Source organism: Tachyglossus aculeatus, chromosome 2 (assembly GCF_015852505.1).
Source record: "Tachyglossus aculeatus isolate mTacAcu1 chromosome 2, mTacAcu1.pri, whole genome shotgun sequence".
In the NCBI taxonomy this organism is placed as follows: domain Eukaryota; kingdom Metazoa; phylum Chordata; class Mammalia; order Monotremata; family Tachyglossidae; genus Tachyglossus; species Tachyglossus aculeatus.
In genome coordinates, this window is record NC_052067.1 from 125,688,787 (window position 1) to 125,701,449 (window position 12,663).

Here is a 12,663-nt window from a genome sequence, read left to right on the forward strand (position 1 = left end):
TTTGATAATATCTGTATAAATCAATATGTTTGAAATATTCAAAAGCTTCAAGAGCATGTGGAATGCCGCTTGTCCTAAATGGTGGTTAAATCAAGCCTGTGGCAAGATCTATGTTCAGGGCTGTAGCCACGATCAGTTTTCTCGTCCGATGGAATTCGTCTCATCTTTCTCATTAATGTTAGTTTTGCAGTTTTTTGTTCAAATGCCTTTTCAAGTAACTAAAACGAGTTGCTTTATTATTGAAGGATACATTGAGAAAGCAACACAGCCATACTAAACTATTTTTTAAGGGCTTCACGGTTGAGAATTTTAATATCAAAGGACTGGACTCTTCCTGATAATACAGTAGTACTGTGTATGTCTCAATTCAAACAACATTTAACCCAGTATTAAGCAACAAAGAACCAGCTTTCACCCGCCTGAATTGTGATTGCCTCATTTTATGTGCCTCTGAATCCTAGCACACACTCAAAGGATACATTCTGCATCCTCAAATGTCAAAAGAAGGGAAAAAAAAAATAAATCAATCCCTAAATGGAAACAGAAGGAGAAAATACTATTAGATGCTTGGAATTCTGACAGCGAGTGCTGTATATAAAGTACTGGCATGTGAAACATTATCTTGCGTTCTGGCAGTGATCTAAGTAATAACTCTTCAGTTACAGTTGAAAGGAAATTTTTCTGTAATTGGCTCTAAAAATATAGAATATATTTTTGAATGTATAAAGTTTGAGGAAAATTTTCAGTGTGCAAACTCTGAAAAGTGATGGTTGTCCTTTTGAAAATAAATTCTATATTCATCTTATGTATTTAGATATTGTTTAAATGATATCTGATAGTATTATCTCTTTTTCCTAGAAACAGAATGATTTACATTATCTTTGTGATTCTTTGCATTCTCTCAGCAATCCCCCCAGATGGCTGATGTTAATTTCATTTTTAGGATTGGAGATTGAAAGTCAGAGACAAGTGATGGAGCAAAATATACAACTTTTTCATATACCTGAGGCATGAAAATATGCTTGCTATGAATTTCAGGACTTCTGAACATATAGCTACTTCCCTTTTTTTTTAATGGTACTTGTTAAGCGCTTACTCTGTGTCAAGCGCTGTTCTAAGAACTGGGGTAGATAGAAGATAATAAGGTCGGACACATTCCCCATCTCACATGGAGCTCACAGTCTTAGAGGGAGAACAGGTATTGAGTCCCCATTTTACAGCTGAGGAAATTGAGGCACGGAAAAGTGAGGTGACTTCTCCAAGGTCACGCAACAGGCAAATAGAAGAGCTGAGAGTAGAACCTAGGTTCTCTGACTCCCAGCCTTGGGCTCTTTCCACTAGGCCATGCTGCTTCCATCCCAAATATATTGATAATTTTGGATTTCTGTTGTGCAGATGTTACAAGTGCAAATGTAACAAAAGTTGCAGTTTGGGTGGTGGTCTAGAATTTAGGTCTTCCAGATTCAATTTTGCCCCGTGTCCAAAGAGTGACTTGGATGCTTTTAACTCTAATTTTAGTGGTTGGCAGCCTTATTCAAACCTGCCTTGTTTACATTCCGGCTTTACCCTCTGTGTTTTTCTTTGCTCTCATTCTTTTTTCTTCTTTCATTCTGCATACATCCGTGCTTGCAGCGAATAACCATGTTAATTCACCATAAAAAAGCTGTTTGGTGTTATCCTGCTATCATCTCTTCTTGTCACATGGCCCGTCTGTTGCAGCTGTGCTGCTGTGAGAAGCAGCGTGGCTCAGTGGAAGGAGCACGGGCTTTGGAGTCAGAGGTCATGGGTTCAAATCCCGACTCCGCCAATTGTCAGCTGTGTGACTTTGGGCAAGTCACTTAACTTCTCTGAGCCTCAGTTACCTCATCTGTAAAATGAGGATTAAGACTGTGATCCCCCCGTGGGACAACCTGATCCCCTTGTAACCTCCCCAGCGCTTAGAACCGTGCTTTGCACATAGTAAGCGCTTAATAAATGCCATTATTATTATTGTTATTATCGCTTCCAGGCTGGTGACCGTGTTCCGTGACTGCATTGGCTGTTACCTCAGCCTGCTGTTAGATATTTAGTAGGATTCATCGTTGTTGCTTGGAAAGTTGTTCAAGACCTGATTGTAGATCTGACTTCGATAGCATTCATTCATTTAATCGTATTTATTGAGTGCTTACTGGTGCAGAGCACTGTACTAAGTGCTTGGGAAGTACAAGTCGGCAACATATAGAGACGGTCCCTACCTAACAACAGGCTCACAGTCTAGAAGAGGGAGACAGACAACAAAACAAAATATGTAGACAGGTGTCAAAATCATCAGAACAAATAGAATTATAGCTATATGCACATCATTAACAAAATGAATAGAAAATATGTACAAGTAAAATAAATAGAGTAATAAATCTGTACAAATATATATACAAGTGCTGTGGGGAGGGGAAGGAGGTAGGGTTGGGGGGTTATGGGGAGAAGGAGAGGAAAAAGGGGGCTCAGTCTGGGAAGGCCTCCTGGAGGAGGTGAGCTCAGTAGGGTTTTGAAGGGAGGAAAAGAGCTAGCTTGGCGGATGTGTGGAGGGAGGGCATTCCAGGCCAAGGGGAGGACGTGGGCCGGGGGTCGCATAGCAGGCCCCAGGTAGACAATTAATCACCACCGGTAACATTTAGTCAGCGGACATTGCGAACCCCAGGGTCAGCCCTCTGCATTAACTAACCAGCACTTAGCAGAGGGCAGAATGAATCTCTTACGCAGTCCCTGCCCTCAACTAGTTTACCTGTAGCAGTGGAGAAAAACACTAAAATATACTTGAGGGAGGAGGAAGGAATAGAAGATAAAAACACGTTGCCCATATAAGACCGGGCCCATGTCCCATTGGATTATCTTTGTTTCTACTCCAGTGTTTAGCTCCCCTTGGGCTCAATGCGGACAGCGGTGCTGACCCTTTCTGACTCAGTGAGAGTCTCCAGAGCCCCAACCCCACCTCTTCCTCCCTGGGGGGACGGGGACGGTAGGAAAGGGGAGGGTGGGTGTCCTCATGGGGCCCCAAATCCAGGGGGAGTGGAACCTGAGAGCAGAACTGTAGCGACCACACAGGAGAGTAGCTGAGATGTGACTTCCGTTGAGTCAGTGGTATTTATTGAGCGCTGACTGCGTGCAGAACACCGTACTAAGCTGTAGGGAGAGCTTGTAACAGAGTTGGTAGACATGTTCCCTGAGCAGCTTAGCGAGGTTACAGTCTAGACTGCAGTCTAGTGTGCATTTAGCTTTAATTTTATTTGTTCTGACGACGTGACACCTGTCCACATGTTTGGTTTTATTGTCTGTCTCCCCCTTCTAGACTGTGAGCCTGCTTTCGGGTAGGGACCGTCTCTATATGTTGCCAACTTGTACTTCCCAAGTGCTTAGTGCAGTGCTCTGCATGAATCAATGGAGGGGGAGACAGACATTAATCAATCAATCAATGCATGGCTTAGTGGAAAGAGCACAGACTTGGGAGTCAGTGGTCATGGGTTCTGTCACATCAGCTGTGTGACTTTGGGCAAGTCACTTAACTTCTGCATCTCAGTTACCTCTTCTGTAAAATGGGGATTAAGACTGTGAGCCCCATGGGGGACAACCTGATTACCTTGTATCTCCCCCAGCACATAGAACAGTGCTTGGCTCATATTCATTCATTCATTCATTCAATTGTATTTATTGAGCGCTTACTGTGTGCAGAGCACTGTACTAAGCGCTTGGGAAGTACAAGTTGGCAACATATAGAGACGGTCCCTACCCAACAGTGGGCTCACAGTCTAGAAGGGGGAGACAGAGAACAGAACAAAACATATTAACAAAATAAAATAAATAGAATATGTACAAGTAAAATAAATAAATAGAGTAATAAAAACGTACAAACATATATACATATATACAGGTGTTGTGGGGAAGGGAAGGAGGTAAGGCGGGGGGGATGGAGGAGGGCAGGAGGGGGAGAGGAAGGAGGGGGCTCAGTCTGGGAAGGCCTCCTGGAGGAGGTGAGCTCTCAGTAGGGCCTTGAAGGGAGGAAGAGAGCTAGCTTGGCGGATGGGCAGAGGGAGGGCATTCCAGGCCAGGGGGATGACGTGGGCCAGGAGTCAACGGCGGGACAGGCGAGAACGAGGCACAGTGAGGAGGTTAGCGGCAGAAGAGCGGAGGGTGCAGGCTGGGCTATAGAAGGAGAAAAGGGAGGTGAGGTAGGAGGGGGCGAGGTGATGGACAGCCTTGAAGCCCAGGGTGAGGAGTTTCTGCCTGATGCGTAGGTTGATTGGTAGCCACTGGAGATTTTTGAGGAGGGGAGTAACATGTCCAGAGCGTTTCTAGACAAAGACAGTCCGGGCAGCGGCATGAAGTATGGATTGAAGTGGGGAGAGACACGAGGATGGGAGATCAGAGAGAAGGCTGATACAGTAATCCAGACGGGATAGGATGAGAGCTTGAACGAGCAGGGTAGCAGTTTCGATGGAGAGGAAAGGGCGGATCTTGGCAGTGTTGCGGAGGTGAGACCGGCAGGTTTTGGTGACGGCTTGGATGTGAGGGGTGAACGAGAGAGTAGAGTTGAGGATGACACCAAGGTTGCGGGCTTGTGAGACGGAAAGGATGGTAGTGCCATCAACAGTGAGTCATAGTAAGCGCTTAACAAATGCCATCAATATTATTATTATTATTATTATTATGGAGCACTTACTACGTGCAGAGCACTGTACTAAGGTCTTGGGAGAGTATATTAATATAAATAAAAAAAATTGTGGATACTAGTATAAGTGCAGTGGGACTGAGAGAGGTGCGACTAAGGCGTGCAAATCCAAGTGCAGGGGCAACACAGCAAGGAGCGGGGGAAGAGGGAATGAGGACTTAATCTGCAAAGGTCTCCGTGAGGTAAACTGCAGTAAGTTAGTCAAGCAAATGAGAAAGAACAAGCGTGGAAAGGACAGGGAAGAACCTTCTCAGATCCTGTTGGAAAACAACCACAGGATCCCATTTGCCTTTGAGCGGGCCATCCACATCTAATGCAGCTTTAGCATGAAAGTCAGAGTTGGCAATTGCCCCAGAATGGAAAAATCACTAGAGCTGCTCAAGTTTAACAAATTCATCATCCCCAGTTTCCAGTGTCACTTAATAAGTAATTAAGCAAATAAGTAATTGTCACTTAACTCCTCCATGCCAGTTACCTCATATAATAATAATGATGGCATTTATTAAGCGCTTACTATGTGCAAAACACTGTTCTAAGCGCTGGGGAGGTTACAAGGTGATCAGGTTGTGCCACACTTTTAATCCCCATTTTACAGATGAGGGAACTGAGGCACAGAGAAGTTAAGTGACTTGCCCAAAGTCACACAGCTGACAATTGGAGGAGCCGGGATTTGAACCCATGACCTCTGACTCCAAAGCCCGTGCTCTTTCCACTGAGCCATGCTGCTTCTCCTAGGGATGTAAAGTAGGGATTATGTGAGCCCCATGTGGGACAAGGACTATACAACTTGATTAGGTTGTATCTACTCCAGCACATAGTCCAGGGCCTGCCATGTAGTAATCACTTAACAAGTAACATTAAAAAAAAATAACATTTGTAAACCCATACTATATATCAGGCACCATACTAAGTGGTGGAATTGATACCCATCCCACATAGTGCTCACATTCTTAGAGAAGCAGCGTGGCTCAGTGGAAAGAGCATGGGCTTTGGAGTCAGGGGTCATGGGTTCGAATCCCAGCTGCGCCAGTTGTCAGCTGTGTGACTTTGGGCAAGTCACTTAACTTCTCTGTGCCTCAGTTCCCTCATTTGTAAAATGGGGATTAAGATTGTGAACCCGCCGTGGGACAGCCTGATCTCCTTGTAACCTCCCCAGTGCTTAGAACAGTGCTCTGCACATAGTAAGCACTTAATAAATGTCATCATTGTTATTATTATTCTTTATCCCCATTTTTCAGATAATAATAATAATAATGATGGCATTTGTTAAGCGCTTACTATGTGCAGAGCACTGTTCTAAGCGCTGGGGGGGAGATACAAGGTGATCAAGTTGTCCCACGTGGGGCTCACTGTCTTAATCCCCATTTTACAGATGAGGCAATTGTGGCACAGAGCAGTGAAGTGACTTGCCCGAGGTCACAGAGCAGACAAGTAGTGGTTCTGGGATTAGAATCTGACTCTCAGGCCCGAGCTGTTTCCTCTAGGCCACACTGCGTCTCAGGCAGTCCATCATCTCTCTCCCTCCTACTTCTCCTCACTCCAATCCTACTTCAACTGAGCTTGCACACTTTATTCCTCTAACACCAAGCTACTCCCACTGCACCTCAGATGGTAAGGATTGTGTCCAATCTACTTATCAGCCAGTGGGGTTTTTTTTTATCCGTGGTATTTATTGAATGCTTACTGTGTTCAGAGCACTGTACTAAGCATTTGGGAAAATGCAATGTAACAGAGTTGGTAGATAGTGAGCTTCTGTACTCTCTCACTTGCCTAGTTTAGGGCCATGCACACTGTAAACACTCAGTAAATACCACTGATTGAAGGATGACGTAGACTCTAAGCTGTCTCTGGACTGCAAGCCTGTTATGTGCAGGGAATGTGTCTGCCTCCCTCCACAGATCCACCAAGCTAGCTCTCTTCCTCCCTTCAAAGCCCTACTGAGAGCTCACCTCCTCCAGGAGGCCTTCCCAGACTGAGCCCCCTTTTTCCTCTCCTCCTCCCCATCCCCCTGCCCTACCTCCTTCCCCTCCCCACAGCACCTGTATATATGTCTGTACAGATTTATTACTCTATTTATTTTACTTGTACATATTTACTATTCTATTTTTGTTAATGATGTGCATCTAGCTTTATTTCTATTTATTCTGATGACTTGACACCTGTCCACATGTTTTGTTTTGTTGTCTGTCTCCCCCTTCTAGACTGTGAGCCTGTTGTTGGGTAGGGACCGTCTCTATATCTTGCCAACTTGTACTTCCCCAGTGCTTAGTACAGTGCTGTGCACACAGTAAGCGCTCAATAAATACGATTGAATGAATGAATGCTAATTCTGTTTTGTTGTACTCTCCCAATCGCTTAGGACAGTGCCCTGCACGTAGTGTTCAATAAATACCGTGGATTGACTACAAGTGTGTATGTGTCCAGATTGGTATTATAAGAATTTTATTTGAGAGAGAGAGAGAGTGTGTGGTGTGTGTGTGTGTGTGTTTTGCCCCTCCTGTGTGAATTCCCCAGTTGTTCTATGGATTCATTCTTCCTGTTCTTCACTTTCCCTCTTTTTTTTTAAATCCTCATCTTAGGTTAATACTGTCCCCCATGGAACCCTGGTCAGTTTTCTGGAAGAAATTAGTAACAAGGATTTTATTCCCCAATTATTCCCCAATTTGATTTCCTTTTGTTTTAGAACAGTGCCCAGCGCTTAGACCAGTGCTTGACACATAGTAAGCGCTTAACAAATACCATCATTTAATAATAATGGATTAGATTGCTAATAATTCTGCGAAGACTTCATTGGTATTTTTCAGGTGTTAAATTTTGCCCTGTGTATAAATATGGAACTTGCATCACAGGACTGAGCTGAACATGCGTCATTCAAGTCTTACTATCAGACTACTTTTAATGTTGCTAATTTGCTGCTTGTTTTGGACTCTTAATTGGCTCCAATTTAGTAAATATATCCATGCCCCATAAAAAGATAGGCATATGGTTTTGAAGTGCAAACTGCTCAAATCAGAATTTTCAGCTGAAAGTGTTTGGTTTTCCATGATTATTTAAAAATATGTTTACTGGAAGGGAAGTGTAGTGAAGTCCCACAGATGAAGTGTTGAGTGGATTTCTCCCTCTTGTAAATGAGCTCTTATTTCCTACTGTGTGTATTCTGGTACTACAGTGAGTCATTTTCAACATGTTTCAATTTAGCTCCTTAAATATTTTTAAACTTGGCAGACATATTTAGATACATGTTACTTCCAGTTTTAGAGGCTGCTTCTAAATTATGTGTCAATCACCACATAAAGGTCTTTCATAAAGAACAAAACAGAGAATTGATTGGAAGTATATTCGATCGTCTGCAAAGACGTGGTGTTTTTCTTTAACAAAAATGAGTTGGCTACGCTTTCCGAACGTAGTTGTGTTCAAGCATAGGACTTTTCATTTGAAACTGACTTTGTTTCACAAATAAGATTTTTTTTTAATACGCCCACTGTGCAGATGGAGAAAAATGTAAGTGAAAAAAAAAGTGGCCCAAAGTCAGGAGCAAATGACTCTATAATCAAATGACTATAAATATAATGTATTGAAATATTTTCGTGAATTTCATCTGCTTCTCTTCGTAGTCGTTATTTATTCCCTCTTCCTCCTCAAGGCCACAAGTACTACACAGTCACTTTGTTGTAGTATCGATTATTGGGAGCCAGAGGTGATGAGTTCTAATCCCGGCTCCGCCACTTGTCAGCTGTGTGACTTTGGACAAGTCACTTAACTTTTCTGGGCCTCAGTTCCCTCATCTGTAAAATGAGGATTAAGACTGTGAGCCCCACGTGGGACAACCTGATCACCTTGTAGCCCCCCCCCCCCCGCCCCCCAGCACTTAGAACAGTGCTTCGCACATAGTAAGCGCTTAACAAATGCCATCATTATTGTTATTATTGTTTGGATACCAAACGATGTAGTCAGTTGTGCATTACTTGAGTGACAGTGTGGATTCAGACAAAATCATGGTACAACAGATTCTAGACTGTGAGCCCGTTGTTGGGTAGGGACCATCTCTATATGTTGCCGATTTGTACTTCCCAAGCGCTAAGTACAGTGCTTTGCACACAGTAAGCACTCAAATATGATTAAGTGTGTTTTTTTTCAGTATAGTAGATACAAGACGAGTGGAAAGAATAAGACCAAGACCTCTTTAATAATAATGATGATGATGATGATGATTATAATTATTATTACTCCACAGGAGAATGGTTGGTCAAGTCTGAGTTGCCGGACCTCTGACAGGTCCTTTGACCATCACTGTCCGAGTGCAGCTGGGCTAAGGGAGGGGCCGGTCGGTTAATCAGTCAATCCATGGTATTTATCGAGTGCTTAACATGTGCAGATCCCTGTACTGAGTGCCATTCAACCTATGTTTGAGGGTGCCACCGAAAGACCTGCAACCGGAATCAGATATGCCCCCACCCTACTGAAATATTCTTTCAGTTAGTAATGGTGGTAGAAGTAATAAATAAATATTTATTTATATGGAATCTAATGGAATATATTAAGCACCTACTCTGTGCAAAGCACCACACTAAAGATTAAGAAAAAAGTAGATATTTGGGACTTAGACACAGTCCCCGGCTCCCAGAGACCTCACAACGTAAGAATGAGTTGTGGTGGGCGGAAATGGCCACAGAGACGAAAGGGAAGATGACAAATGAAGAGCCCCCAACAACATAAAAGATGAGGACAGTGCTATGAAATGAAACGCATTCGAAGAGTGCCAGAGTACTGGGGTTTGAGGAACAAACTTCACGACTCAGAATCCAACAGGGGCGGTAATTAATCCCAGCCGCAGTCGGTCGGTCGCGGCCAGAGGCCTCCCTCGGCCGCTTCTCCGTGCCATGAGGGGGAAGTCCTAGTGGCCCACGGGGCAGGGCGGCTCTACTTCGGGGCAGCAGATCTCGCTCTGATGGGGAAGGTACCGTCTGTTTCTGCTTCTTCCTGCCATGGTAGAGCAGAGCATGGGCTGATGGAACTTCCCGGGTTGCCTAGGAACCGTTCCCTAGCCGCGCACGTACAGGAAGACATGCAAATGGCTATAGCTGTGGTACTTGGTTAGTGATTACCATGTGCCAAGCACTGTTTGTACTAAGCCCTGACGTAGATACCAGATGATCAGGTCAGGCTCCCCCGTACGGGGCCCACGGCGCTCCTGGTTATCGTTCACTTTGCGGATTTGGCACAGAGCTACAGTCTGACACGAAGTGGGAAGGAAACCTAGGTCACCTACCGGTCTGTGCACAGGAAATCCTTCCCCGAGCTGAGTGTTTTCATCAGCCGGACAGAGCTGACAGTAGTGTCCAAATAATAATCTATAATAATTAGGGTGCTTGTTAAGTGCTTACAACGTGCCAGGCACTGTTCTAAGCTTTGGGGCAGATACACGTTAATCAGATTGGACACAGTCCCTTTCCACTTCAGCCTCACAGACTTAATCCCCGTATACAGATGAGGGCCAGGGAAGTTAAGTGACTTGCCCAAAGTCACATAGCAGACGAGTGGCGGAGCTAGGATAAAAACCCATGACCTTCTGACTCCCAGGCGCGTGCTCTATCCACTAGGCCACGCTTCTTCTCGCTATCTTCTAAATCCTGCCTGCCACCTAGGCCATATGCTGTCCTTGATGCAAAGATCAATTAAAAAATAGGGGAAAAGAGGCAAAAATGGCATTCAAAAGATCGCATCGTCAGCAGTGGGGCTCCACACTCCAGGCTCAATTGAAGGTCTCAAGACTGTTTTTTGTGGGGTGGGGAGAAGGGTGGTTAAGGTATTTGTTAAGTGCTTCCTGTGTGCCAGGCACCGTACTAAGCGCTGGGGTAGATGCAAGCTATTCAGCTTGGACACAGTCCATGTCCCACATGGGGCACATAGTCTTAATCCCTGTTTTACCGATTTAGGGAACTGAGGCCCAGAAAAGTTAAGTGACTTGCCCAAAGCACACAGCCAGACCAGTGGCAGAGCTGGGATTAAAACCCAGGCCCTCCTGTATCCCAGGCCTGCCTTCTTTCAACTACCGCATGCTGCTTCTCTTCTTCCCTCCCTATCATCTTCAACTGATCATTCTCAGGTGGCTTCTTCCCCTCTGCGTTCAAACCTGCGCACATCTCCCTTATCCTAACCAATCCTTCTCTGGGTTCACTGCACCCTTCAACTATCACCCCATCTCCTTCCTCCCATTCCTGTCCAAACGCCTTGAACAGACTCTTCCAAATCCCTTCTTGACTCTTTACAATCTGTTTTCCACCTTTGCCATGCCACTTATTACAGTCTCTCCAGAATGATCTCCTCCTTGCCAAATCTAACGGACTCTACCCCATCCTGATCTCCCTTAACCTCTCGCTTGCTTCGTCCCTGGGGCTCTCTCCCTTCTCTCAGAAACACTTACCTAGGTTTGGTTTTCCTGATATTTCCTTGCTCTTCTCTTAGGTCTGATGGAGCTGTCTCTGTCTCTTTTGCCGGCTCTTCCTCCGCACAAACCAGCCTCCCTCCCACTCCCTCCCTGTGGGTGTTTCTCAGAGCTCAGCTCCATGTCTCTATATGTTGCCAACTTGTACTTCCCAAGCACTTAGTACAGTGCTCTGCACACAGTAAGTGCTCAATAAATACAATTGAACGAATGTCTGATTCTCCCCTCATTTTACACTCATACCCATTGGGGTCCTCATTGTTGGCAGTCTTGTCCTGTCATTTAACGATCAGTTTGGCTTCCTTGGCTGGATCTGTCTACTGTGTTAGGGCCAGGTTTCAAAGTAATTAAGGTGGTAACACACCACAACAGTCCCCCTCATCTAGACTGTGAGCCCGTTATGGGCTGGGATTGTCTCTCTTTATTGCTGTATTGTACTTTCCAAGTATTTAGTACAGTGCTCTGCACACAGTAAACACTCAATAAATATGATTGAATGAATGAATGAATGAAGCCACATGGCCTAGTAACTCAGTGGTTTAAGACTTTGAGTCCCCTGTGGGACATGAACTTTGTCCAATCTGGTTAGCTTGTAAGTACCCCAGTGCTTAGTACAGTGCTTTGGCACACAGTAAGGACTTAATAAATGTCATTAAAAATATGTTAATACATCTCTGGTATTTTGATGTTTCGCAATTTCTTGTTTTCAGTCAAATTTGCTACAGTTTCTCATGTAGTTTGTTTTCATATCGTGTTTTACATTGGTCTCTGCAAATATTTAAAAGGAATAGTTCAAATTCTGACAAGCAATTCTGACGGTGCCCGGCACAAAGTAAGTGCTTAACAAATGCCATTTAAAAAGAACAGTGAAATCAAGTGTTTTTTGAAGGCCAGAAGGAATAGGGTCAGCACCACAGAAGGGGTAAGACTTGAAAGCAGGCAGATGATCTCTTTTTGAGAGATAGCTTAGATGGATGGAAGTATAAATGTCAGTGGGATGGAATCGGGAAAGTGGGGTGGACATATTGGGGGGCTCCATTTTGAAGACAGCCTAAAAAATAGAAGCCCCCTGGAGCCTTCAGAAATGCATTGAAAGTCAAGAATAATTTTGATGGAGCCAACGGGCATGAAAGGTTGATGAGGGATAAGTAGTGTTCTTGGGCAAAAGAGAAGTTAAGAGTTCCAGCAAGGCAGAGCACAATTAATTCAAAGGGGCTGAAACGAGGCCGGTGTCTGCCGGGATTCTGCCTCTGCCCTCTGCTACACAAGCACAGGAGCGAGAGACGTGATCCATGGATGCATGGTTGGGGTTGTTCATTCATTCAGTTGTATTTATTGAGTGCTTACTGTGTGTAGAACACTGTACTAAGTGCTTGGGAAGTACAATTCAGCAACAAATAGAGACAATCCCTTGTCCAGCAATGGGCTTACAGTCTAGAGGGGAGAGCCAGACATCAAAACAAGTAAGCAGGCATCAATAGCATCAATATGAATAAATAGAAATAGAGATACATGC

General features: G+C 44.4%; 1 protein-coding gene across 2 annotated transcripts in view; it reads left to right on the plus strand.

Moving 5' to 3' along the window:
* Nucleotides 1-12,663, plus strand: part of PIBF1 (progesterone immunomodulatory binding factor 1) — a 332,641-nt gene that overhangs the window by 115,974 nt on the left and 204,004 nt on the right. The window lies entirely within an intron of this gene.